This window comes from Aphelocoma coerulescens, chromosome 1A, assembly GCF_041296385.1.
Source record: "Aphelocoma coerulescens isolate FSJ_1873_10779 chromosome 1A, UR_Acoe_1.0, whole genome shotgun sequence".
Lineage (NCBI taxonomy): Eukaryota > Metazoa > Chordata > Aves > Passeriformes > Corvidae > Aphelocoma > Aphelocoma coerulescens.
In genome coordinates, this window is record NC_091014.1 from 71,522,764 (window position 1) to 71,546,568 (window position 23,805).

The following is a 23,805-nucleotide window of genomic DNA, read 5'->3' on the forward strand; positions in this document are numbered from 1 at the left end:
AGTGACTGTAGCCATGGAGCCTCTCAAAGACAGTCAGGGCAATGTAGCTGCACTTTTTAGGCAGCAAGGAGCAAGTAGAAAAAAACAGCTTTAAAATCATGTAAGATATTTTACTTTTTAAATGGCTGTGCAGGTATTATTTCAGTTGTAATTTTGAACATCTAAAGTAACAGATCCTCCACTGGTGTTGCTTTGCTTATAGCTATTATAGGCAGTAGATTTACATGATCTTATTTTGGCTGAAGAAAACACTCCTTTTCCAAGCTCATTTGTCTTTCCAGTGACGTTAATAGAAGCTGTGTTGTTATGCATGTGATCGAGAACGGGACTGTTGTAATTCACACACTTGTATATCCAACTAGAGCCCAGAATCATCTCTGATTTTGCATAACAGTAGAAAAATCAGCTTTCACTCATTAGCCTTCTGACTTAAGGCAGGGAAAGCACAGATGTTTAAAGATCCTTTCAGGACAATATGTAAATAACTCAAAAGGGTCTAGAAAAGAAGTTGGAGTGAATTTCAGTTTATTTCTTCTGATCCTTTGCCTTAGTTAAGATACATTGGCAGAATTTATCCCACTTGAGATTTATTAAAATTATGGAATCACAGAATATCCTGAGCTGGAAGCGACCCATCAAAATAATTGAGTCCAGTTCCTGGCCCTGCCCAGGACACCCCAACAACCCCACCCTATGCCTGAGAGCAATGTCCAAATGGTCCTGGAACTCTGGCAACCTTGGGGCCGTGACCATTCCCTGGGGAGCCTGTTCAGCACCTCACCACCCTCTGGGGGAAGAACCTTTTCCTGATATCCAGCCTAAACCTCCCCTGACACAGCTCCATCCATTCACTTAACTTGAAGAGTTTTATAATTCCCAAATCTGTCTGTGAGTGAAACAGTCTTGCAAAAGTATCCTTAGTTCAATAATGTCTTCCACTGGATATTTTTATTTCCACTGTATATTTTATGTTTCCAGATCCATTTTCTATAGTGTACTTCATATAAATTAACTTCTCAGTAGTCTTGGCTCAGTTCCTGCCTCTGACACCAACTTTTTCTACTAGGCTGGAAAACACATGTATGGCTACACAGTGCCAAATCCTGCTTGATTCAGTAGCTATTCAGGACATGTTTTGTCAAAGACATACATCTTAGCCTATGCATTGTCTCTGTTGATATTCCCAAGCCTAGTTTTCTGTGTCATCTACAGAAGTAATAATCATAGTAATAACTGGGTACTTTATAAAGGAAGAGGTGTGATATAATTCATTAGTGGTTCAGAAATTCTTTGGGATTCCAGGAAGAAATGGGCATCATTAGGACTGTTTATTACTGGTGCTTTATGGTGACTAGTGCTTCCACTTCTCCATGGAAAAGAATATAACTAGATCAATGGCTTTCAGCATGACCTGAGGGGTGTGGGAGAGGTAGCAAGAGGCTCAGGTCTGAGGAGGCTTGTCATATTCTTGCTATGCTTGAATATATAGTCCTGATGTTCACAGTTGCATGGGAAAATTTGAGGACTGCACAAACAGGAAAAGCTCTGTTGCTTTGAATTAAGGTTTTAAGAGCATGTAGTGGTATTGCAGGCATTGTTAGTTAAAATTGGGCACTTAGAAAAGATGTTTCTTTTATACAAAGGGCTGCTTTACCACCCTCTGTAAATAATCAAAAAGGTCTTCAAACCTTATTAAAAGACTGTTATATTGGAGTTCAAGCCTCTTTTCATTATCAAAGCAAATTCCATCAAATTTCAGTCCGAAGTGGCAATGGGTGAGTTTTGGGAGCTTCCTGAGAGCCAGGTGGCTTAGTCTTAAGTGAGATTTCTTTAGGATGAGAGAGGAATTCTCTGAGCCAATCCAAGTGGCACCTGGGTAAGCAATATACTTTGCAACAGACTTTACTACACAGAGCCCTGCTGTTTTACTGCCATCCTTATTGCCTCCAGGCATGTCCCACTGGGTTTTTGTGTGCCTGGGCCCTTGGCACAGGCAGAACAAAGAGTGATGTGAAGTGGGAAAAGAGAGAAGGAAGAGGAATATATCAGGGGAAGACAATGCAGTGTAAATGTTGAACAGCAGTGTCCATGTTACTCTCTAATAACAATTGGAGGACAAAAACCCAAAAATCCACCTGGCATAATAGGCAAACAAAGTGCCGGTGAAAATCAAGCACATTTGGAAGATGATTTGCTAGGGTTATTTGTGAATAATGATTTAAAACTTCTGTGTACTTTTTCTTTGTATTCTTTGTGCTCCTTTTGTTTGCGTGAGCTGGAATATGTTATACACCTGCGACAATGTTAGATCTTACAGGCAGAGGAAAGAAATGAGATAGGGGACAGGAGGGACACCAGTAGACATTATTATTAATATGATGATGATGATGATGATGATGATGATGATGATGATGATGATGGAATTTGGATGTATTCACTGTTTTTATCAAGAATTTTGAAATGTAAATTTTCTCCCTCTGTTATTCCTTTACAGATGAGAATAGTAAAGTGGTTTAAATCTTGAAAGCATGTGTGAGTAATCTTGAAGTCATGATATTGCTTTTAGAAAACAGGACCAATAAAACTGAGAACTCCAAGGTCAACTCAAAGAATACCTAAAGCTTTATTTAGTTACAGATGTGCCCAATTAAAACATGTCAAAACAGCCTTACCTTATCCCTCCCATTCAGTAATTGTATATTAACAGGGTGCATGAGGACAAATGAAATTACACAGACTGATATTTCCCCCCAGTTTTCCTCCTTCTCTGACATCACCAGAGGTCAGTTTCCTCATCTTCTGGACTGAACTTCCTCTCTTGGGTTGTCAGCTGCAAGATGGGTGGTTCCTAAAGGCAGCACCCAGGGTTAGTCCAGGATGAGGCCCCAGGTATGATTTGTGTAAAGCTGCTTTAGTGACTGAATATGCGGTTCCAGTGTTTGAAATCACTTCAGTGAGGACTGAAGCAGGGTCAGGACAAGCAAGTAGGTATGTTTTTATCCAGTGTTGCCTGTCCCCAGAGGTGGCTGGGTCACCTTGAGTTCTGCAGGTGGGGAGTAGAAGTGGAAGCATTGTTCCTAAGGTGTCTGCAACACAGAGGCACTGCAGAACCTCTCAGTTCCCTCCCAGTTCAAGTAGGTGTGTCATCAAAGGATCAGGCATTTCTCTCTTGTTGATAATGGAGGATTTGGCCAGTTCCTTTTCACAAGTTCTCTTCTTTCCTCTTTGAAGGACAATCTCATTGTTATGTGCCCTCTCAAGGATGCCTTTGATCAGTGCTGTATACAGGGAGGTGCATGAGTGTACACTGCGTGGATGTTACACCTGCCACTCACTGCAGCATTCTGACCTTAATAATTTTGGCACTCCAAATCCACAACCCAGCATTGACATATTAAAACATTTTTCCTCTTGGCAGGCTGTATTTTTACTCATGTGAAGTATTATTTTCTGCTGTTCCTCTTCCCCACTGTATAGGTTTTTTGCTTTATAGATTTAAAAATTAGTCATGGTGCATCTTTTTTCAGAGAGCTGTGGAGATGTAATGAAAGGAGCTTGTCAAGGTAAAAAAGGAGCAAAATTACCTGGCCTGTTTGTTTTAGAAAGAACATTAACAATTCACTAAGACAAATTCAGCCATGGATTAACTGTGTAATAACATTAATATTCTCCCTGCAGTTAGATTCTATTGATTTGTGCCAGAGTTGGATTGCATTTCCCTTACTGCATTTTCATACCATAAGGCTTTACCGTCACAAATTCAAAAGTACTTTATGCTTTCTGTTCCATATCACTTCATTGTCTCTTGGGTTTGGAAGTACCTAAAAGCTGGTGTGAGTGTCTCTTGAGTGGTATGCAGACCCCTCCAAAGGCTGGCAAAGAGCAAGGAGCTCAATTATTGGGGGTATGTTTTATTTATTTTAGTGGCACTCTAGTCTCTATGTTTAATCCAAATTTGTTGGTGACCTTCCTTCCTTCCTTCCTTCCTTCCTTCCTTCCTTCCTTCCTTCCTTCCTTCCTTCCTTCCTTCCTTCCTTCCTTCCTTCCTTCCTTCCTTCCTTCCTTCCTTCCTTCCTTCCTTCCTTCCTTCCTTCCTTCCTTCCTTCCTTCCTTCCTTCCTTCCTTCCTTCCTTCCTTCCTTCCTTCCTTCCTTCCTTCCTTCCTTCCTTCCTTCCTTCCTTCCTTCCTTCCTTCCTTCCTTCCCTCCTTCCTTCCCTCCTTCCTTCCTTTCCTTTCCTTCCTCCCTCCCTCCCTACCTTCCTCCCTTCCTTTCCTCCCTTTCCTTCCTTTCCTTCCCTTTCCTTCCCTTTCCTTCCTTTCCTTCCCAATCCTTCCTTTCCTTCCCTCCCTCCCTGTTCCTTTTGCTTTCTTCCTTCCTTCCTTGCTTGCTTGCTTTCCTCCAGCTTCAGTTCTTTGTTGTCTGATCAGAAAATCTCAGTACTTTCAGATAGCTGCCTATGTTAAGCCCAAATTAGTTTTCAGGTGTCCCCCACTAGTAAAAAGCCTTAAATTTAAACTGAAATTTATTATCACCCTACTCAGACTTACTGTTATCCTCCAGTTTTGTTATTCTAGTTTATTAATATTTGAACACCTGAGAAGAATGCACTGAGGTAACAGAGGGCCTTTAATGTGATGACTCAGATGCAGACACAGCAGGCAGAGGTTCGGGAGACTAGAAATGGTAATACTTGTAATTAGAAATTCTGCAGTCAAGTAATGTTAGTTAGGCACTTGCAAGCAGAATTTAAGTACTCAGATTAATCTATATGTTGTGAAAATAATTATACCAAGCCAAGTGTTTCCCCATCAGGCTATGTGGGATCAGTCCCTTGGATGGATCTTCATTTTGAATTCTAGTGATGTGGACACAGAGTGTGAGGCATCAGTGAGCCAGGTGTAGATTTGACACTAAATCCAGTATGTAACTGCTCTCCTCCACAACTGTAAGGGATACAAAACTTACCAATTTTGGGTTTATGGGGGTGCATTTCCACAATCAGCCCATCATTGTAATCCATGGTCAAAATGCTGCAGGATTGAAAAAGCACTGGGCTGGACAGGGGAAAGTTTTACAAATGAATACCCATTTTTTCCCAGCAGACTGGTAAATTCCCTTACCATTACGTAAGTATGTTTTAATTTTCTTCCGTGCTGAGTGCATATATTTCCTATCTGTGTTTCCAGGAGAGTTGGGGGCATTGAACACCTTGTTTACTATTTCTCTCTTAAGGAATTTGTCATTGTAAAAAGCAGTAAACGTCAATTTTGTAAGGATCACAAAAGCATTTATCTTTTAACTAGCTTTAGAAATATACAGGTTTTGGCAAAATAATGAATACATACAATTTTTTTCCCCTTGGTTCAGTTCTCTTTCTGCTCTTGGATATTACTTAGCAAGTCAGGGATCCCTGTGCCTTGGTGTGGTTTGCTCTCTGATGGTATTTTTCTTCACCTGTATCTGCAGTTTCTCTGGTTCTGGCAGTATGACCTTGCTCCACAATATGCTCACGCTCATGTGCTTCTCAGGCTAATTTTCTGAACTCCAGCTTTTACACTGGGAAGACTATAGACAGCCCCATAACCAACCCCTTCAGTCAATCCTCTGTAGATACTGTGCGGTCAAGCTGATTTTCTCAGTCCTTGGCCATACATCACCTACAGTGAAACCACTTGTGGTGGAACCATCAAGACGTATCATCCATTTCTTGCCTGCAGGGTGAAAGATGCATGGAAAAGTGCTGTCAGGCTCTATATACACCAAGGTGTTCCATGAGACAGCAATCCCGTGATGGAGCCCAGAGTTCTCCATAACTGTCTCCTGCATCATCACACACGCAAGTGCTTCTGTACATTTTAGCATTTAGAAATCAGTGGCTTCTTAAGTTACAGCAATAAAAAAGACTTTCTAGAACATGGGAAATTAGGGATATCAGTTCAGAAGCAGAGGTGAAAAAGGTGGTAGATTTACTTTAATGGGTATTAAAAAGTGTCAGTTATTTAAATGTGACTGTAGACTTAATCTTTCAGTGACTGGGTTGAACAAACACCTGTTGGGAATGTCTGGATCTACTGGGATGGATTTGAGCCTGCCTCCAAGCTGGAGTGAGATGACTGCATAAGGTCCCTGGGACCCAACACTGTTGTGCTTCTATTTCTTTATTTGCATAAAGAATTTATTTTGAGCTGAAAACTTTACTGGAATAGATCCAGAATACTGGGTTATGTTGTTGTTTCACTTCCACTGTAGATGATTATATTTTTAATACTGTAATTGACATAATTAGAAATATTGATTCCATTACAAATGAAGCAATTTAACTGTAAATGTGCCAAGAGGCCAAAAAGTAATCAATCTGTTGTTACCTTGCATGCATGAGTGAATTGTGATTCAGAGACAGCAGGGTTTTTTTTTTCATTTTTTGGTTTGGATCAGTTGCCACTAATTTAGCTTTGTCCCCAAGTCATGTACTTTTTTGATTACTTGGTGTCAAAGTGGTGCTAAAAGGCATAAAATGAGTGTGTTAAAATAGTCTCTGATAGTATCATTAGAGGAACACAGCACATTTAAATTGTGAAACAATTTCCAGTTCTAGTGTAGGTTTCTCCAGTGGGAGATCAGATGGTGAGATTTAAGTGTGAGTGTAATCTGGGACCTGGAGCACAGAGCAGAGTGACATTGTGCATGAGATGAGAAAATTAGAATTTACATTACTTTTTGTCTAAATAAGGCAGAAAAGTGAAGTCTTTATATTGCATCATTTGCAAAATGCACTGTCTCACTAGATGCATGTTTCTGAAACAATAAATATAAAATAATGCACAAAGGAAATCTTGGTCTCCAGAGTGGAAGGAACAGATTCAAGTCTAGAGTTTAAAAAAAAAATTCACAAGGCATCTTTTAATCAATATATCGATTACTGAATTCTCTGTTTATATCTCTAGCACAGTGGTGTGATTTTTTTTCTCATAAAGCTTTAGGAAAGTTCCGCGATGACATTTCTATGTAGTATTTGAAAAGAGTGGAAGAATCAGCCATTGCGGCTCTGTGTCTCCCTGGAGAAAATGCCAAATGAATTCATTCTGGCAGAGGGAAAACCAAGGTGTTTCTTTCAGGAGAACTGAAACTGTAAAAGTAATCTTTAACTATATTTCACATTGTAAGATCTTTTTTTCTTGGTTAGCTAAGAATCTGAAGCTGATTTTTGGCTTACTACAGATTTTCAGTAAAGCACATTGTTCTTTCTAAAAATACAGACATGGAGGAAAACAGAATGTTTGGTCCCACTTGGCCAGGAGCTGGCTTCATGTACAACTCCTGCTACTAATGTAACTTCTGTGGAGGCTGTTTGAAACTGGTTATATAGTTGGATTCACGGCTCAACAAAGGTTCAGTGTAGACTCTTAAATGAGCTTGTGCCTTTTCATGGAGTAAGGCTTAAAATAATGGATGAATGCTGAAGGAGGAATGTTACAGTGCAGATAGGCAAAGGACTTGTGTGTGACTGCCCTGACACTGCAGCTGCTTTTGCAAAACTGTTGCAATATGAACTTGGTATTTTTCTTGGCATGATATCTGGAGGCTACCTTCCCCCCTTCCCTCCCCTTCCTCACTACATTTATACGAATTTATGGCCAAGGAGAGATTTAAAAGGGCAGAGGGACACTCCGTCATTCTTTAAAATCAATCCCTTTAGTTAGATACACTAGCAGTAGTATCCAAATGAGGACTGGGAAGTATAATGACATACTGCATTTCCTATTTTTGTGCCAATTGTTTTCCTGCATTTGAATATTCTTATGATTCAAATGTGCAGTGCAGTTTCAAAACACTGTATAAGATCTGAGTCAGAAATAACACATACGTTGGGTCCTTTAGAAAGTGATGGCTTGGCAAAGAGGAAAGTCAAGAGTTTGTTTATCCTCTATTTTTTTGTGATCTTCTAGTGGAGACATACATAGAAATATGAAACATTTCCTCCATGAGTCTCACTGGTTTATTCCACAGATCCAAACACTGTACTTCTAGCAAAATAAACTAGGAAAAAATATTTTTATTTGAAGACCAAGTTTTTGTTTGCTTTCAGTTTCCTTTCATATGAATGCTATTTAAGGTGCTTGAGCAAGAAATTAATATCAGAAAATCAGCCAAAGACAAACTGAGGAGACATTTGTTGAGGAACTGGTGCAGTTATTACCTAATTACTGAAATTATACTTAACATGTCAAGCTCCATTGTACAAATTGCTTGTAATACAGTAGAATAAGAAGTACTTAGAACAATAAATCCCTACCATAGTACACATCAGTCAAGTGGTTCATTTTAGCATTTACTTTTATGTATATACATACATACACATAAGTATATGAAAATTTGTATGTTCTCATATATATGTGTGTGTATGTATGTCCTTGATTTCATTATTGGTGTCTGTTACATCTTGTGTAAACAAGGATGTAAATTTAAGTTGCCCCAGGTAACTGGAGTGGTTACAAGTGTAGACAAGTCTTTTGTTTCCAGGAGAGATGTTATGAGAAACATACTGCACTTTTTCACACTTTTCCATTGAATTTCTTTTCTTTCACTTTCTGGAAGTCATTTTACCTCACAGGTATGTACTGATGTTTGATGTGACTACATCAGATGAGCACATCAGATGCTGCCAATTTGTCTCTTCTTGGCATGGCTGTTAATGATTATATTGCCTAAAAACACAGGATCTTGAGAGTATTTAACTACTAGCCAACACTCTAGGGATAATATCTGTTTGCTGTTTCATGTGGAACATTCAAATCTAATAAAAACTTATTTAAATAACTTTTTAATGGAGTAAAGACTGACCCTGAAGTGTTAGATTTTTAACCACCACAGTGCAGAATTAGACCATGTCTAATGACCATTGAATGATCACATGTATCACTGTATGGGAGAAAAAAAAGCATGTAACTGGGGAAGGTGCCCATCTGATAGCAGTTATTGATTGAATTCTGACTTCAGCAGAAGCAGAGCAGAGTCCTACAGCAGGATATAAAATATACACAGTGCTTTAAGTGATTACAACCTCCCAAATCAGCAAAAGTCAAACATTGCAGTCTTCCCTGAGCTTGATTTGTTTAAATGTCGTGTGCAGGAGTGGGGGGACTTTTCACTTCTTGACACTCTTGTTAACATTTGATCAAAGTAGAATGTTGCTTGCATTTACCAGGGAAAAAAAAAAAAAAAAGACAAAAAATGGATTATGCAAAGGTAGACATTGTGCAGGAAATGTTACCATTTCCCGTGTAGTTACAGAATTACCACATCCCACCTGCACTGTGTCATTTAACGCCAATTTAAATGAAGAAGATATCTGATCCCCCAAATGCATAGTCCTGAAAGGACATTCAGTTTATTTGTGCTCAAGGACTATGTGGACAGCCCGCTATGTTTTTCACTTCAGTTTCTGCCAGTCACGTAGGAGAGAAAACAGTGGCCCCAGGCAGGCTGCAGAAAACACAGAATGGCTTCAAAATTTTTGCCAGCTTACAGCTACTTTCACACCCTCAGTTCAGAAAGCACATGCTGGGAGAACAGTTCAGTCTCCTGCCAGACTCTTGCTTTTTAAAATTTTCTTCAGCTCTGCTCACTGAGGCTAGGCTGAAAGCAGCACAGTAACCAATGAGATAAAATACAGATAACTCAGCATTTGTGTGAAAGGGAAAGATTTTTCAAAAGGAATTAAATTAGTTAGAAAACAAAGGTCTTCCTTAAAAAGAAAATTATTCATTGATTTTTTTTTTTCTGATTGACCATAATCAGAAATAACCCTTTCTGAAAACTGCAGCTGTTGTTCCGTTGACTCCTAAAATATTTTTGATCTTATTTTTTCATTGTAAGGAAGGACTGAACTCGTCTTCCTCCTCATAAGACTTTCAAATACCCACATTTTAGTACTTGGAAAATGATTCAGAGTAATTGGCACCAGGAACTCCCCTACTTACCTAGCTCTCACTGATTCAAAATCAGGTTTGCAGTTGAAAAAAATGGTGTTCTTAAACATTATGACCTCAAAGCCATTCTGCTTTCTGGAAACCGAGTTCTTCTCAATTACATATCATTCACGAAAATCAAATTAAAAACCAAAAACCTGACTACTGTTATAAGAACATAATAATGGTTGCCCTGGGTCAGACTGGATGTCCATCAGCGTTGTGTCTGTGTTAGCAGCCAGAGGCGGATGTGTAGGGACAAATCAAAGAGCAAGACTGTTATATGGGATATTTTATCAAAGACTCTTCTGACAATGATTTCATTTCAGGTTTCCTGATCCAAACATAGTCTCCATGTATTTAGACACCCTCGGTGGCATTCTTTTCCATGAGGATCACTAGTCCTCCCCTGATCCCATGAGAGCTTTCAGCACCCACAGTGTCCTTCTGAAAGACTTTTTTATTTTGAACTTGGCTTCCACAGGTTTAATTGGATTGCCTTTGCTCTTACTGGATGAGACATAAACAATCAATCTTCACCTACTTTGTCTGAGCCACTTAATTTAGCAAACCTCTTTCACATTCTGTGTCAGTTCCATGCAAATCTGAAGCAACGTAATTCTAATAATTACTTTTGTCTAAGGTTTTGCTTATCTTTGGTCATCATATGAAGCTATTTCAGTACCTTATGAACCTCTGGAGCTTTTCCTGGTCTAACAGTAACCTTTTGCAATGGTGGGGTCAGAACACTGTTCAGGGTGCAGAATGTCAGGACATGCTTCTCTAATCTATATTCCGCATCATTTGTGTTTGTCCATCACAGAAGAATGACGCTGATTACACCAGAACCTTCAGTTTAGTTGTTTTTCTACTGAGAAGGATAAAAAACCCACCAGTTAGAAAATATGGTGAACTTTAGGATTAAAACTGTGGGACTCAAAAGAAGGAAGATGGATTCAAGAATCCCTAGGAAAAAGAGGGAGGAGAAAGGCATGGTAGAAAAGTTGAAAAAAGGACAAGCAGAGACTGCAGATGATTTACTGTTGCATTACTATTACTGTATTACAATATATTGTTCCTCTTCTCTTTCTTCTTTGCAATACTTACATTTGGCATAGAAACAGTCTTTAGAAACAGTTTTTCTTGAGGTTCTTCTTTTAAATTTGTCTTTCACCTTAACCTTTTTCTCAACATGGAGGACTCTTTTTATCTAGATATTCAGAAACTGGGATCTGTAGTTTTTCTCCTAGTATGCATCTTTAAAAAGCAGATTAAAGTGCCCATTATGTAATATGAAATTTAGAAAGTTAGAATCTGAACGATTTGTTAAAAAAAAAGGAAGAAAGATAAAAAAAACCCCTCATCATGCTCAAATTGTTAATACATTCCAAGATGGACTCAGTGAAAGAAGAAGGCAAATGAAAAAGTGCTTCAGCTGTGCACAGGCATGAAACCTAGGCATATCAGAATTCTCCAAGGAATCTGTTACAGCACAGCTCCCTGGAGCAAAGCTGTGGCTCTGTGCTGTGAAAGGGAACCATATAGCTAAATCTCCTGCTAAATGGATAAGTCCTCAAAGATAAAGACACACTTCTAGTTTGGTTTGCTGAAATTACTATTTTTCAGTTCCACTCTCTGTCCTCATTTGACGTATTTAGTAATGTGAGATGTTCCTCCTGATGTCCGGCCTTCCCTACCAAGTTTTCAGAATTAGGACCACAGTTGGACGTTACAGAAATAATCTCAGGAGATACACAGATCCAATCCAGAGCAGAGACGGAACTATCTAAATTATCTACTCTGCTTCAGTTTATTTTGTACTTGTCCAGTTTTTTTCTGAAAAATGTTGAGAACCTGTCACCTGAACCAAAAGCTCCCTGTGCTGTTTATTAACTGATTCAGCACTTCTCATAAAGCCCGGTCTTGTGCACTGACTATTCAGCACTGAAGCTGTTCGCTCTCAAACAGTGCTTGGAGAGTTCCCAACAGAAGCAGTGCAGCCACTTTCCCTGATTTTATAGTTCAGGAGCTGATACTGTTTTTGATAAGTGCAAAGCTGAGAAGGAAAACCTAGAACCTAAAATATTATTAAACCAGATACAGTGAGGCATTCACTCCTCCCCCCTGATTCCAGCATCCAAATAAATACCTTTTCAGATGTGATGTTGTGAGATGTGATGTTGTGAGATGTGATGTTGCGAGATGTGATGTTGTGATCTGATTCACTGTATTCCAGACCCCCAAATCTAAGATGTTCAGAATTTTACAGCTGGACTCAGTGACCCCAAAGGTCTTTTCCAGCCTTACTGATTCTATGATTCTGTGGCGTAGGGGCACTTCAGTCCCAGCAATTGTCTCTGGTGGCTGAAAGACACACGGAAAAAGATACCTGCAGTTCTGTCCTCTGAAAGGACAACACTGAGTGCGAAAATTTACCAGTATATTCATATAATTAAAGGATATTGATTAATTTAGTTTAGAGCCTTTGAAATGGATATAGTGAGGAGAAAAGGGAGAGCTTGAAAATCATTACCAGTCCGCTGTAAGCAGTCATCATTAACTACTATTATAAAAAACAAAATACATGAGACTGTACAGTGACCTGAAGCTGTCTGAAAGACAGTGCTCGTATTTCTTATTGATTTGCATTTATGTGCAAAGTGTATTGCAAGGCAGCCCAGTGCTTTCAAATATTTCATTACAGACCAATCACTAAGACAGAAAGACCTACATGGATGCCATCAAGGGCACTTACTAAACATGTGTTTGTGTGTGCTTGTGTTAGCAATGGGCTATAAATAAAATAAAATAAAATAAAATAAAATAAAATAAAATAAAATAAAATAAAATAAAATAAAATAAAATAAAATAACAGGAACAAACCAGATACTTTCCTACCTGGTGGCTCCAAGTTCCCTGTTGTGGATGTTAGCTGTGGATGTTATTGTTTTCTTGGAGAGGAATTTTAAAAACTGTTTGGTATTATTGCTGAGCTCTGCTGCAGTTAGCAAAATCCTGTAAAACATAAAATCGGGCAATATTATATCTCTGTAAACAAAAGGTCATTACTACCTATGTTTTCTTTTATTGTTGCAGTTTGGTTCAAACAAACAAGCAAAACCCCCTCAAGTAAATACCTCTGTGTTACTCTGTGCTTGTGGTGCAGTGCTGTGTGGGTGTCTCATAGCAAAGAGGTGATTCAAACTGAGGGGTTTTTTTAATCACATAATATGAGTATTTTATAACAGCACTAACATGTAAGTTCCTGGATTAAGCACTATAAGAAAACTTGGGCCCTGAGTCACAAAAGCACTTAGCACTTTAGAATTCCAGACCCCATCAATGTGAATCCAGAACACAGTGTCCTTGTCATAAGCTGACAAACATTGCCAAGATAGTCTCTAAAATCATGAGTAGTGTTTGAGTATTTATCCTTAGGAGGTGCAAAATTGGCTTCAGTGTGCTTAATTGACTTAATATTCACAATTATACCCAATCCTTAACCCTTGTGCAGAGTCCTTCAAACATGAGTGTGGTAATGATGATTCAGAGGAACACTGATGCCTTGTCACTGCTTAGAGTAACTGAAGTTCTGGCCTAGTTTGATACACAAATGTTAGAAGCTTGAAAAGCTTGTGACTCACCAAGAATGAGTAAGGACTGAAATGTGAGCTTTGAACAGCAGCATAAGGTAAAATGGTGCTGGAAAATTTCTTTTCATTGCCCAGTTTGAGTTTACAGCATATAAATGGAGCACCGCCAACCCTAGCAGGGATATTGTGTGTCATACAATGCTTGACTTTATTTCTAAAGCCCTAGCTGTTGGAATGATATGATTGCATAAATTCTCCACTTTAATTTGTACAAATAATTGAATTTCTAGTGATTATTTCTGGAAGTTTGACCACACTACTCCTACAAAATTATTAAAGGTGGCAAACCCCCATAATTTATTGCTTTTTTATAGTCCCATATTTTTTAAGTTGCTTCTGTGATTTAGTTGGGGATACAGCATTTGAATGCATTACTTTTGTCAATATTCTGAATGTAAATGGTAAAAAGTTTTTTGGGTTTAATTGGTTTTTAAATTTTGTTCATTTGCAGTCAGTGACCTGTTCAGAAATATCTGAACAATGACATTACTGGTGCTGTCCTACTGAAAATGATGTGTAGCCTTTACACTGTGGTGCGTAAAGGTATCCTAAAGTTAGCGACAAGGCCAACGTAAAGGTATATTAAGGTTAGAGAAATGGGTGGAAGGCAGGCTATGAATTTCTTTCTCATCCCTCTCTGGTGAGGAATGATGCAGTTGTAGGTCTGTAGCAGGTTTAGTTTGGAAATCGGGCAGAAACACTAATTAAGTGTAGTGGTCTGGTTCAAAATATCCATTACTTACTTATTTTCCTTCTGTGAGATAAGAATTAGGAGAAAGCAAAGCAGGCACAAACCTTAAACAGTTGCAGTACAAAGAAAGAGTTTTATTACAAATAGAATTAAAAGTAAAGAGAAATAACAAGACATTAAAGCAAACCCCCTCCCCCTTTCCAGCACTTTCCTCCTTTTACCCAACTCAAAAAAAGGGTAACAGAACATGGGGTGTTAGTCAGTGTTGCAGTTCTTGATAAGTCTCTTTCATATGCTTAAGGGAAAAAGGTTTTCTTCAGTTGCACGTGGTTCCCAAACTGCCACCAACAGCAGACCCGCCTGGAAAGAAAGAATCTGATGTGGTGTAAAGCATCTCTTCCATGAAAATCTCACAGTCCCTTCACACTGCCAAACATAGGCTATCACATGGGGTTATTAATCTTTTTAAGGATGAGTTACTTTGGCCTGAACACAAAGGCTTTTTTTTGCCACAAGTATCTAAAAAGCCTCTCAATGCTTCTATATAGCCTGGCATAGGCAATCTTCAAAATTTTCATGGGCCACGTGAATTTTTCATCCCCCCATGTACTTCAAATGGATTAAAGAGACAAACAGTTTGTGATGTTCCAGTTTCTTACCACGGCATGCAAGAAGTTTTTTAAGCTACACGCAAGAAATGTGGCACTGCCCTCTTTTCTCCCGTTGCCATGTTCAGCTTTGTCTCACGTGACTCACTTTCTCTTTCTCTCTCTCTCTGAAGCCACCATGTTGAAGAGTGTCCTTGTCAGGCTTTACGGTGGAGAAAGCCTCGCTCCCTTTGTGCTGCTGGCTGCATGGTGTCTTCTTCAGTTCAGCACGGAGTGTGCTGGCTGCAGAAAGGAGGCTCTGCCAGCTCCCGTTGGCTCCGCCGGCTCTGCGTGTGGAGAGGAAAGGGACCTGCCGGTCCCAGGAAGCCATGCTGGATGGATTTAGCTGTGTGGCAGTCCATGGCTGGTTGTAGCTGCCTGCGGCTCTGAGATAGTTCCCCCCCAGCGGCCCAGGGTCTGTGCTACAGCGCTGGGAAAAGGAGAGTCGGGTAGGGGCCCTGGCCCGGCCGGGTGGAGCCCGGAGGCTCCGAGGCCCCCTCCACCTTCCAGCAGGCAAGCTAGGACAAACGGCAATTCCCGCCTTTCCATGCGGTTTAAATATGTAAATTTTGAGAACCGTCATTAGTCTAAAAGACTGTCCATCAACTCAGGTTCAACCCACTACAAGGTCTCACACTGTAGTTTCCACTACGGCTCCAGAGTTATGATCCACAGCAGTAACAAGAGATCCTCAAGCTGTTCCCGGAACAACTGAAATAACTCAATTTACTCATTGAAATATCCTCATCAGATAATCTGATTGTGCAATTTAGTCTCCTCTGCCTTTAGGTTCTTGAAAGCCATCCTCTGTTTATCCAGGTTAGGGCAGAATTTTGATTTTTTGTTGAATAACTTCCCTGGCTCATATTTTCACACATGCAAAACATGGGGGCAGGAATGTGCAGTGTGGCTCATCTTTTCTGCAGAGGACCAGCTGGGTAATAATCCAGGATGCTGATCTCTCCGATTGAAAAAACTAGTTGTTCACAGTGAGGGTTGGATACTGGGCATTTTTTTAAAATCTTGTTATTTTTTGAAAAATAATTTTATTTGGGCATCATAACTGACACCAAAACTGACTGAAACATGTACAATGAGAGAGAAAGAGGGGACAAATTCTGTGGACCTTGAAAGGACAAATAAATTTTTGGTTCCCATCCCTCTGGAGAGCCCCAGCTTATTTAAAGGCTGAAGTGAGCTGTGGGACTGCTTAGCTTGTTTTTGACTTCAGAGAGCTGGAAGAAGTCTTGAAGGAGTAGGACTTCTCTGTGTAGCAGTGAGCCATATGGGGAGTTTGTGTAATATCTCCTTGAAGGGAAAGGAATGAAATACAGTCATGATTCCGTTTCTTCTTTAGAAAGTTCCTCATTATAGGACTTCTGCTCCTGGAAAAGGCTCCACCCTCTGACATGCAGAACCAACCACATTCTGAATAGCATACTCCATTGTAACACATACACACACAATGCATGGCTCCGTGCCAGGCTGTAATTTGTTTTTGTCATCTATCTACTGACTAATGTGACAACCCACACAAGTATTTATTTCCAGAAGGAGGAATGCATAATGAGAGCTGTAGCTCTCCCAAGTTCTGAAAAGCTGTTTAATGAAAAGGAGGGGGAAAGAGCAGCCTCCCACCGTTCCTCCCAAATGACAGGTTTTCCAAAGCCCAAGCACCAAATTCAACAACTTTCAAGTTGGCCTTATGCAGTTTTTTAGCTGTCATTTTCTCTCTGCTGTAGCTTCAGAGAAGCTGGTATTTGTTCTTTGTTGGGTTGGGGGTATTTGGGGACTTAAAGTGAGATGTTGCCAGAATGCGAATGGCTGGGAGCTGGGAGGGCGAAAGGCTGGATTGCATGCTGCATTGCACATGAATGACACATACTCCTGCACACTCAGCCCACTTTGGCTCCCTAAATCTGATTAAAATACAAAAATCCTAGAACAGCAAGGTGCCCATCAGAAATTCTGGCTATGTCAGAGGCCCTTGCAAGACCGGCTACAGCTGCAGGTAAAACTCCTGAGCAATTCAAATCACAAAATAGGCTGAAGGCTTTAAGGGGAGGAGATTTAACTCTTTCAAGGGCTGATGAAAGGAAGCATAGGATTTGCTGTTTCATGGGAGCCTCATCCCAGAGCAGGATACCGTCTCTAGAAGGTCAAGCTTTACCTGAAAATAAGTTATTAGTCTCTAATTAGTTGAATGCCACAGTGGTATTCTATGAGATGTCAAACTAGGTGAACTTCACCATCCTTTGGAGCCTGAGGATGAATGGCAACGTGTAGGGTCTTCTTCCCTTCAACTGTACTAATGCTACTCCTAGGTCTTTGCTTGGATGGCAACTCATTTCATCTCCTCACAGGTCTGTCGGTGCACGGCTGAACCATCACACCTGCACACTGTGATGTTACAGATACCTGGTTGAAATGCTCATGTTCTTTTCATTTACTTCTAGTTATTACTATCACCTTAGGAGGTTTGAAACCAAAGCCAGTGATAAAAGAGTTTGCAAAGCTATTTTACCAAAGACCAGTGCATCTTAGTGGAAGTTTAACATAGCACAATAGGTGGCCTTCCCTCTGACTCAGCTCTTTATTAGGAATAACAGTTCTTTGAATATAGATTTAGTGTAACTGAAATGGGTTTTATTTGCACACAATTAGTTAATATAACGGGTTAATTTTATGTGAGGCGATTGTCTTCTGGGAAAATCCCCTGACCTGAACTAAGAGAATTTTGGCTTCAGTGCACAAAATACTGAAGGTAAAATATAAATTTCTGGTGGATTCTCTGGCCCTGTTCATTTTTGGCCTAGTACTGAGCTGGGTTCAGGGACCAATAGAGCAAGCAGTGAGTTTCCCAGGAACATGAGTAGCTGATTTGGCCCAAGACATAATTTGAGGCTGTCAAAAGTGCTCACTTATATTCTACCCCAAGCTTGGTGCCTGCTGCGGGTATGGAGAAAACCAGAATCATTGTCCCTGTCTCCCAGGAAAGGAACATCTGAGGCAGGCAGCTATTCCTTGTAGCTGGAAAAAAGGTATAAGTGGCTGGAAGTTAAGCGGGTAGTAAAATCAGGATTTTTCAATATTGAAAGCCATGAACCTAGTAAAATAGTAGGTGCTATTACTTGAGATACTTAAATTGAGGTTTCACTTTGGTTTCAGAATGGCTTCCAGGAAGAAATTGTAAACTTCGTGCAAGAATTCCTGAATTAGGTTTTCTGAATGGTGCAAAGTGATCCAGTAGCCACATAATCCTAAAGTTGCCTTAGAACATTTCGCTCTGCAGATAGTCATGTCCTGACCACTCTGTGATAGCCAGCAGGATGTGACAGCCTGTGAGATGGAAACCAGTGGTTCTCCAAAGGAATTTTGGTGTATCCAGACACAGGTTTTCTGGTAGACCTGAATTACTGTGCATGCCTGGTTAAGCAGCTTTGGGCTGGAACTTGATTCACACCCTGTGGCTTGAGGCACTTATGGAACTGCCCTACAGATCTGACAGGCTTCCTCTAGCAGTCATTGCAAATGCTTTTTCAGAGGAGCCTGTTCACAGAAAAATGGAACCAGGTTTGGAATGCCTGGGCCAATCTCCAAGGTAAATGTAACTGCTTTTCAGGGACAGCAATTCCTCAAGGTGCTAGTGAAGATATGCAGCCCTCATTTGTTCTTGCCCATGTATGAAGAAATATAGCAAAAGACCAAGGAAAATGCAAATGTCTTGTAGCATTCTATTGTTGGAAGTCAGGCGTGGTGGCAGTCAGTGGTTAAATACATCCCTGCTCCTGCTGATGCTGTGGAAAGTTTGTAATTGCCCTTGAAGGGCTTGTCTTTTCCATAAACAGTGTATTTTTCATGGTTGCTTCTGGCTCAGCTGACACATGCCTCTTGATATTTTAATATAACACAATGGAGTGATTGTCCTGAAACTCATGTATCATTTTTTCCTTGTACTATCCTATCAGTTAGTAATATTAACAGCTCCTGTCCTTGCACTTGAAGGAAAGAACACCAGTTGAAAGAAATCAGGCATTGTGAGAACTTTTTTTTACTTCAACATAAAAATAGTTTAAAAGTCACTTTAAAAGTATTTCCATATGAAATTGTAGGACATTTCCACTCATTTTGCCAGCCCTTAAAAAGAATCACAAGTGATTTTAAAAAAATGGAGGTGTCTAATTATAGTTAAGTCACAATGATGCAAGGGCAGCTTTCTACTGCCATGAGTCAACTTTTGCTTGTTCTTGTGCTCTTTGCCAGGACACTGAGTTTGTCCAGGTCATTTTGCTTTGTCTCCTGCATAGTTGTAAAAATCCTTGTTGATAAGGTCATATCCGAGCTTCATTGCTCAGCATGATCAATCTTAGCAGTATCAGCCTCCTTCCTAGCCAAAACTGCTCTTACATTACATTGCAGTCTCTCAAAGAAAGCCAGAACTTACCAAGGCTGGAGGACTTATATGCAAGGCTGTGCCCAGAAGACTGTGCATGTTGCCAATGTACCAAGAAGAGCATGTATTAGGAGCTGTTTTTAATTTAAAAGCAGGAGCAACTAACTGGCAGTCTTGGAAAGGCGGAAGGTGAGGCAATGTGTCCCTGCCTTGGGGAATGCTGGCTAGTCAGCAGCCCATCTGTGGGGGGAAGATGGTTGCTGCTGGTGCATGGTGACAGCACATCCCGTTTAGGGATGGCAGGATATTTTGTCAAGTGGCAAGTTATGACCATCCTGACTGTGTCTGTCTGGTTCGTGAACACCTGGAGGGAAATGTCTCTACAAAAATGGACTGTTCCTGACAATACACAAATTCTCCTGCTTGTGTCATTCAGACTTAACATTCTTAACATGTTTGAAGCCAAATTAAATGCTAACAGCAGCTATTCAGGAGCTCTCTCTGAACATCAGGAGATGTTCAAGGTCTAAGGCATAAAGGCCTGACTAAGGCAAGGTGAGTCCATTTTGTGGTTTAGGAACAGAATTCCTGCAACTCACTCACCACTCTTATCCCACTATCCTAAAACTGGGATAACCCCCCACTGAGACATTGCAATTTTATACTAGCACATCTTTCAAGATAAAGAACAGTGCACTTGCATGACTAAGCATTTCACTGTTTAATTTTCTGGGCTAGAATTCTCCAAATTTCATCACCCAGTAGGGATATTTAATGTAGAAGCCAACATGCCCAGTGGCAGTGAAGAGAGACAGACCACCTCAGAGGAGAGTTCACTGGTCAAGTGGGATGATGTTTCCATCTGTCTCTTTCCATGTAAAGGCACTCGTAGGATGCTCCCAGGGAGACTGTAGGGTCCCCACAAGGTGAGTGAGGATCCTCATGCTTTGATCCATTTGAGCTAGTTCTGACAATTGACACTGGAGAAAGCACCATGGAGCTGGTCTGGCTTGCTTTTATTTACTCTCTATGAAAATCAGAGCAGAAAGTAGCAGAATCATTTAAATACATTCCATTGGATTTCTTCCTACTCTTATACCAGTCAGAACCAAAACTAATTCTGCTGAAGCTGACAGGTGTTAGTCTGCTGTAGGAAAGAATAGAATAAAGTTCAGTGAGTACATAAACTAAAGGAGAAGTGCTGGGGGTTAGGATTTTTCCTATTGTTTCTTTTTCTCCTGGAATTTTGTCCCATCTATTGCTAAGAGATAATAACAACCGGTACTTAAGAGACAAAAGAAATCGCCAACGTGGGGGAAGGGTGCAGCTGGCTACTCTCATACCTGAGGGCTTTTGTCTTTGGAAGGGCCAAGATACTGCAAGATTTTCAGATTTTCACGGGCGCTGAAGGTCTGGCCTTGGCTCCTCTCGCTCTCTCTCACTCTTGACATTGGAGGGGAGACAGGCTGCAATTGCTGTGAGGGGAATTCACCACTGCTGTGGGGTTCCATCTCCGCTGTCTTCTTCTACCATGAATGCAGCTCCTAAGAGCAGCCATTGAACTGGGACCTTATTAACATCTTACCTCACTAGAAAGGACTCTCACCATCTACTCAGCTGCCTCAGGGGAAAACCTGGGGCCCCGACCCCCTCCGAGGGAGCCTTTCCCGGCCGTGCTCGGGAGCCAGGCTGCTGCTGCCCAGCCCCACCGCTTCTCTGTCACTGCTCCAGGTTTTTTGCTACATGGTAACCTTGCACCCTGTGCCTTCCTGGACACCCTGCAGCTCCTGCTACAGCTGTGGAGTTTCTGATACATTTCATTTGCTACTCCGGGATTTGCTCATCCCTGCCATCCCAGCCACCGCTCCAAGGTTCCTGCTGAAGCCCATTGTAGCCACCCAGCCTGCCCGCCATTACCATGTGAGGGAGACACAACTGAACTCGCGCCACAGCGCCCCCTGCAGCCGCGGGGAACCATTGCACCGGCCCTGCCCGGCCGGGAGCCACCAGCGCCCCTGCCGGCTGTGAGTGGAACTGCACCCAAGGGGAAAGGGCCTGCGGCCGAGAGAGGGCTGTCACTGGGTTTGTGGTTCTGTTTGTTTGCCTTGTTATACATATATACACTAGTAAAGAACTGTTATTCCTTGTCCCATATCTTTGCCTGAAAGCCCCGTAATTTCAAAGTTATAGTAATTCGGAGAAAAGGGGGTCATATTCTCCATTCCAAGGGAGGTTCCCGCCTTCCTTGGCAGACACGTGTCTTTCAAACCAAGACAAGAAGTTGCTTCTGACTCTGTAGTCCAGAAGTGCCCTGAGCTAAAGGTATGCCAGTTATAGATCTGCAGTTACTGAATTCAGTGAATGGGGAACTAGAGAGGCATAAATCTTGGAAGATTTATCTCAAAATCTTAAGGCCTCTTTTCATCTCCTTTGCCCAACAGCCATCTTGCTCTAAGAGTGGGCACCTCTCCTCCCCTCACTGCTGAGCCAGCAGTGAGGCTCATCTGGACATGTACATGAGCCAGTCTAAAACAGTTGGGTTGAATTTTGTTTTCCTCAGACCTAGAGTTGCTCTTGAAACAGCGTAAGGACTGCACTACCTGCTCTGAAGCCACAATTGTCAGCATCAAAAGCCTGTGTTTCCCCCCCCTGCCCATATTCCAGTCCTTCCAGACTGGACTTGCCCTGTTTTCTGCAGGTTATGCATAGATGGCAGTTCAAGTCCTATTATACTCACAGACTATATGGTGACCAGCAAACTGTCTTAGGAAATTGATCACATGTCTTAGAGCGCATCAAAAAACAATAAACCAAATTTCTCAGCTGAGAACATTTGTACCCTGTTTCAACATATGTACCATCTTCTGTTCATCCACACCATCCCCAGATAAACAATCGACTAATAAACGTCTATCATGTTGTAGAGTGGAAATCCAAATAAGCCCGAAAGTGTAATGATGTTAATGGATGATACTGATATAATGAGTAGCAGGAGATTCAGTCATGCTCACTGCTAAAATACTTAGGAGCTTTACTTTCATTCCAGCTTGGAAAAGTTTCCATTTACAGATTGCTTAGCCTATTTATAGACTTAGCTACTGCTGAATTCAGCAGTCTTTGTCTCTTGCCATTTTGTTCACCTTCACATTAGGAAAGCATCTCTGATGCTGTAGTTACTTCTTCTTCAAACTTCTAGTTATGAAAACTGAATGCATCTGCCTTTACCACAGCACTGCAGCCCAGCTTGCTTTTGGTTTTTGGAAAGAATGCTTTCAAGAAATCTGAAGTTTTGAATGTCTTTCTCTCAACATCCTGTTTCTCCCTTGCCTCCTCTCTCCCTCTGCCTTTGACTGATTTATTTTTTAATAATTTCTGTTGAGTTGCTTTTTTGATGGCTCCTTTTCCTGTGATTTATTTCTTATTCATTATGTCAGCATAAGACTGGGAGTAATGTCTGGTAGGTGGACGTGCCTATGTGGGGATGTTAGTGTCTATTTAGCTGAGGTGTCAACTTGTAGTGCATAAGCTCTTTTGGTGAAGGTTGTTTGTCAGTAGAAATTGTTACTAGAATTATTAAGTATAAAAATATAATAATTTTTCTAATAAAGGGATTTATTTTCTTTGAAATGGCTGTTGAATATACAGAACATATTCCCTGACAAGCTATAAATGCTTTAAAGCAGGTCAGATTTTGGATCTAAATGACTTAACGGAGACCTATAAACTTCTGAGAGTTGAGAAGGTAATTTATTCATTCTGTCCATGCAGCCTTTAGTCTCTCTACTGAGTCTACATATTATCATTGGTTGTGTTGTAGGCAGCAGTCTGCTGGAAATGCACGTTTCCACGCAGGCTGCTTGACACATAACTGGAGAAAGTGAGCATTGATTACTACTGGAAGTAGTGTTACTAAACTTGTTGGCCTAGCAGTGAAATGTACAGTGGCTCTGTCTTGTTTCCTTTGGCCGAAGTGCATTGTCCTCATAGGCTCTTGCATATGTTCTTTCTTTGATTCTTTAATCCCTTCTTTTCTGTTTCCCACTTTCCTCACAATTCATTGTGAAATTGCCAAGCTTGTGCCCACTGCTGCCCCAATACCATGCTAGCACTCTCCTGGAATGGTGTTTTTTCCTCCTCCTTCCCTCTTCCTCCCCAGTGCCTCCTTCTACCACTTAGGTTCAATTGTTTTTGCACAAAGGGTGTGATCTGAGGTGGGAAATTCATCTGTATTAAAAGCTAGGGTTTTTTTCTTTGCCAGATTAACTTTAATTGATAGAGCTACTGGTTTATTGCACGGCTATCTGAATGCTGGTGCAGCCACATTAGTCGGGGTGTCACAGGAGGAGGATTAAAGGGCCAGGAGATGGTTTCCCTTGGAAGAACTGGGAATTCACACTGACGTACCATGTTTGGTAAAACATGGCCTGTTTCCCTCACCTCCTGGAGAAGGAC

General features: G+C 40.9%; 1 protein-coding gene across 2 annotated transcripts in view; it reads left to right on the forward strand.

The window, feature by feature from the left end:
• LOC138104775 (PHD finger protein 21A-like) overlaps positions 1 to 23,805 on the forward strand; it is a 93,735-nt gene that overhangs the window by 67,316 nt on the left and 2,614 nt on the right. The gene's annotated exons all lie outside the window — the stretch shown is intronic.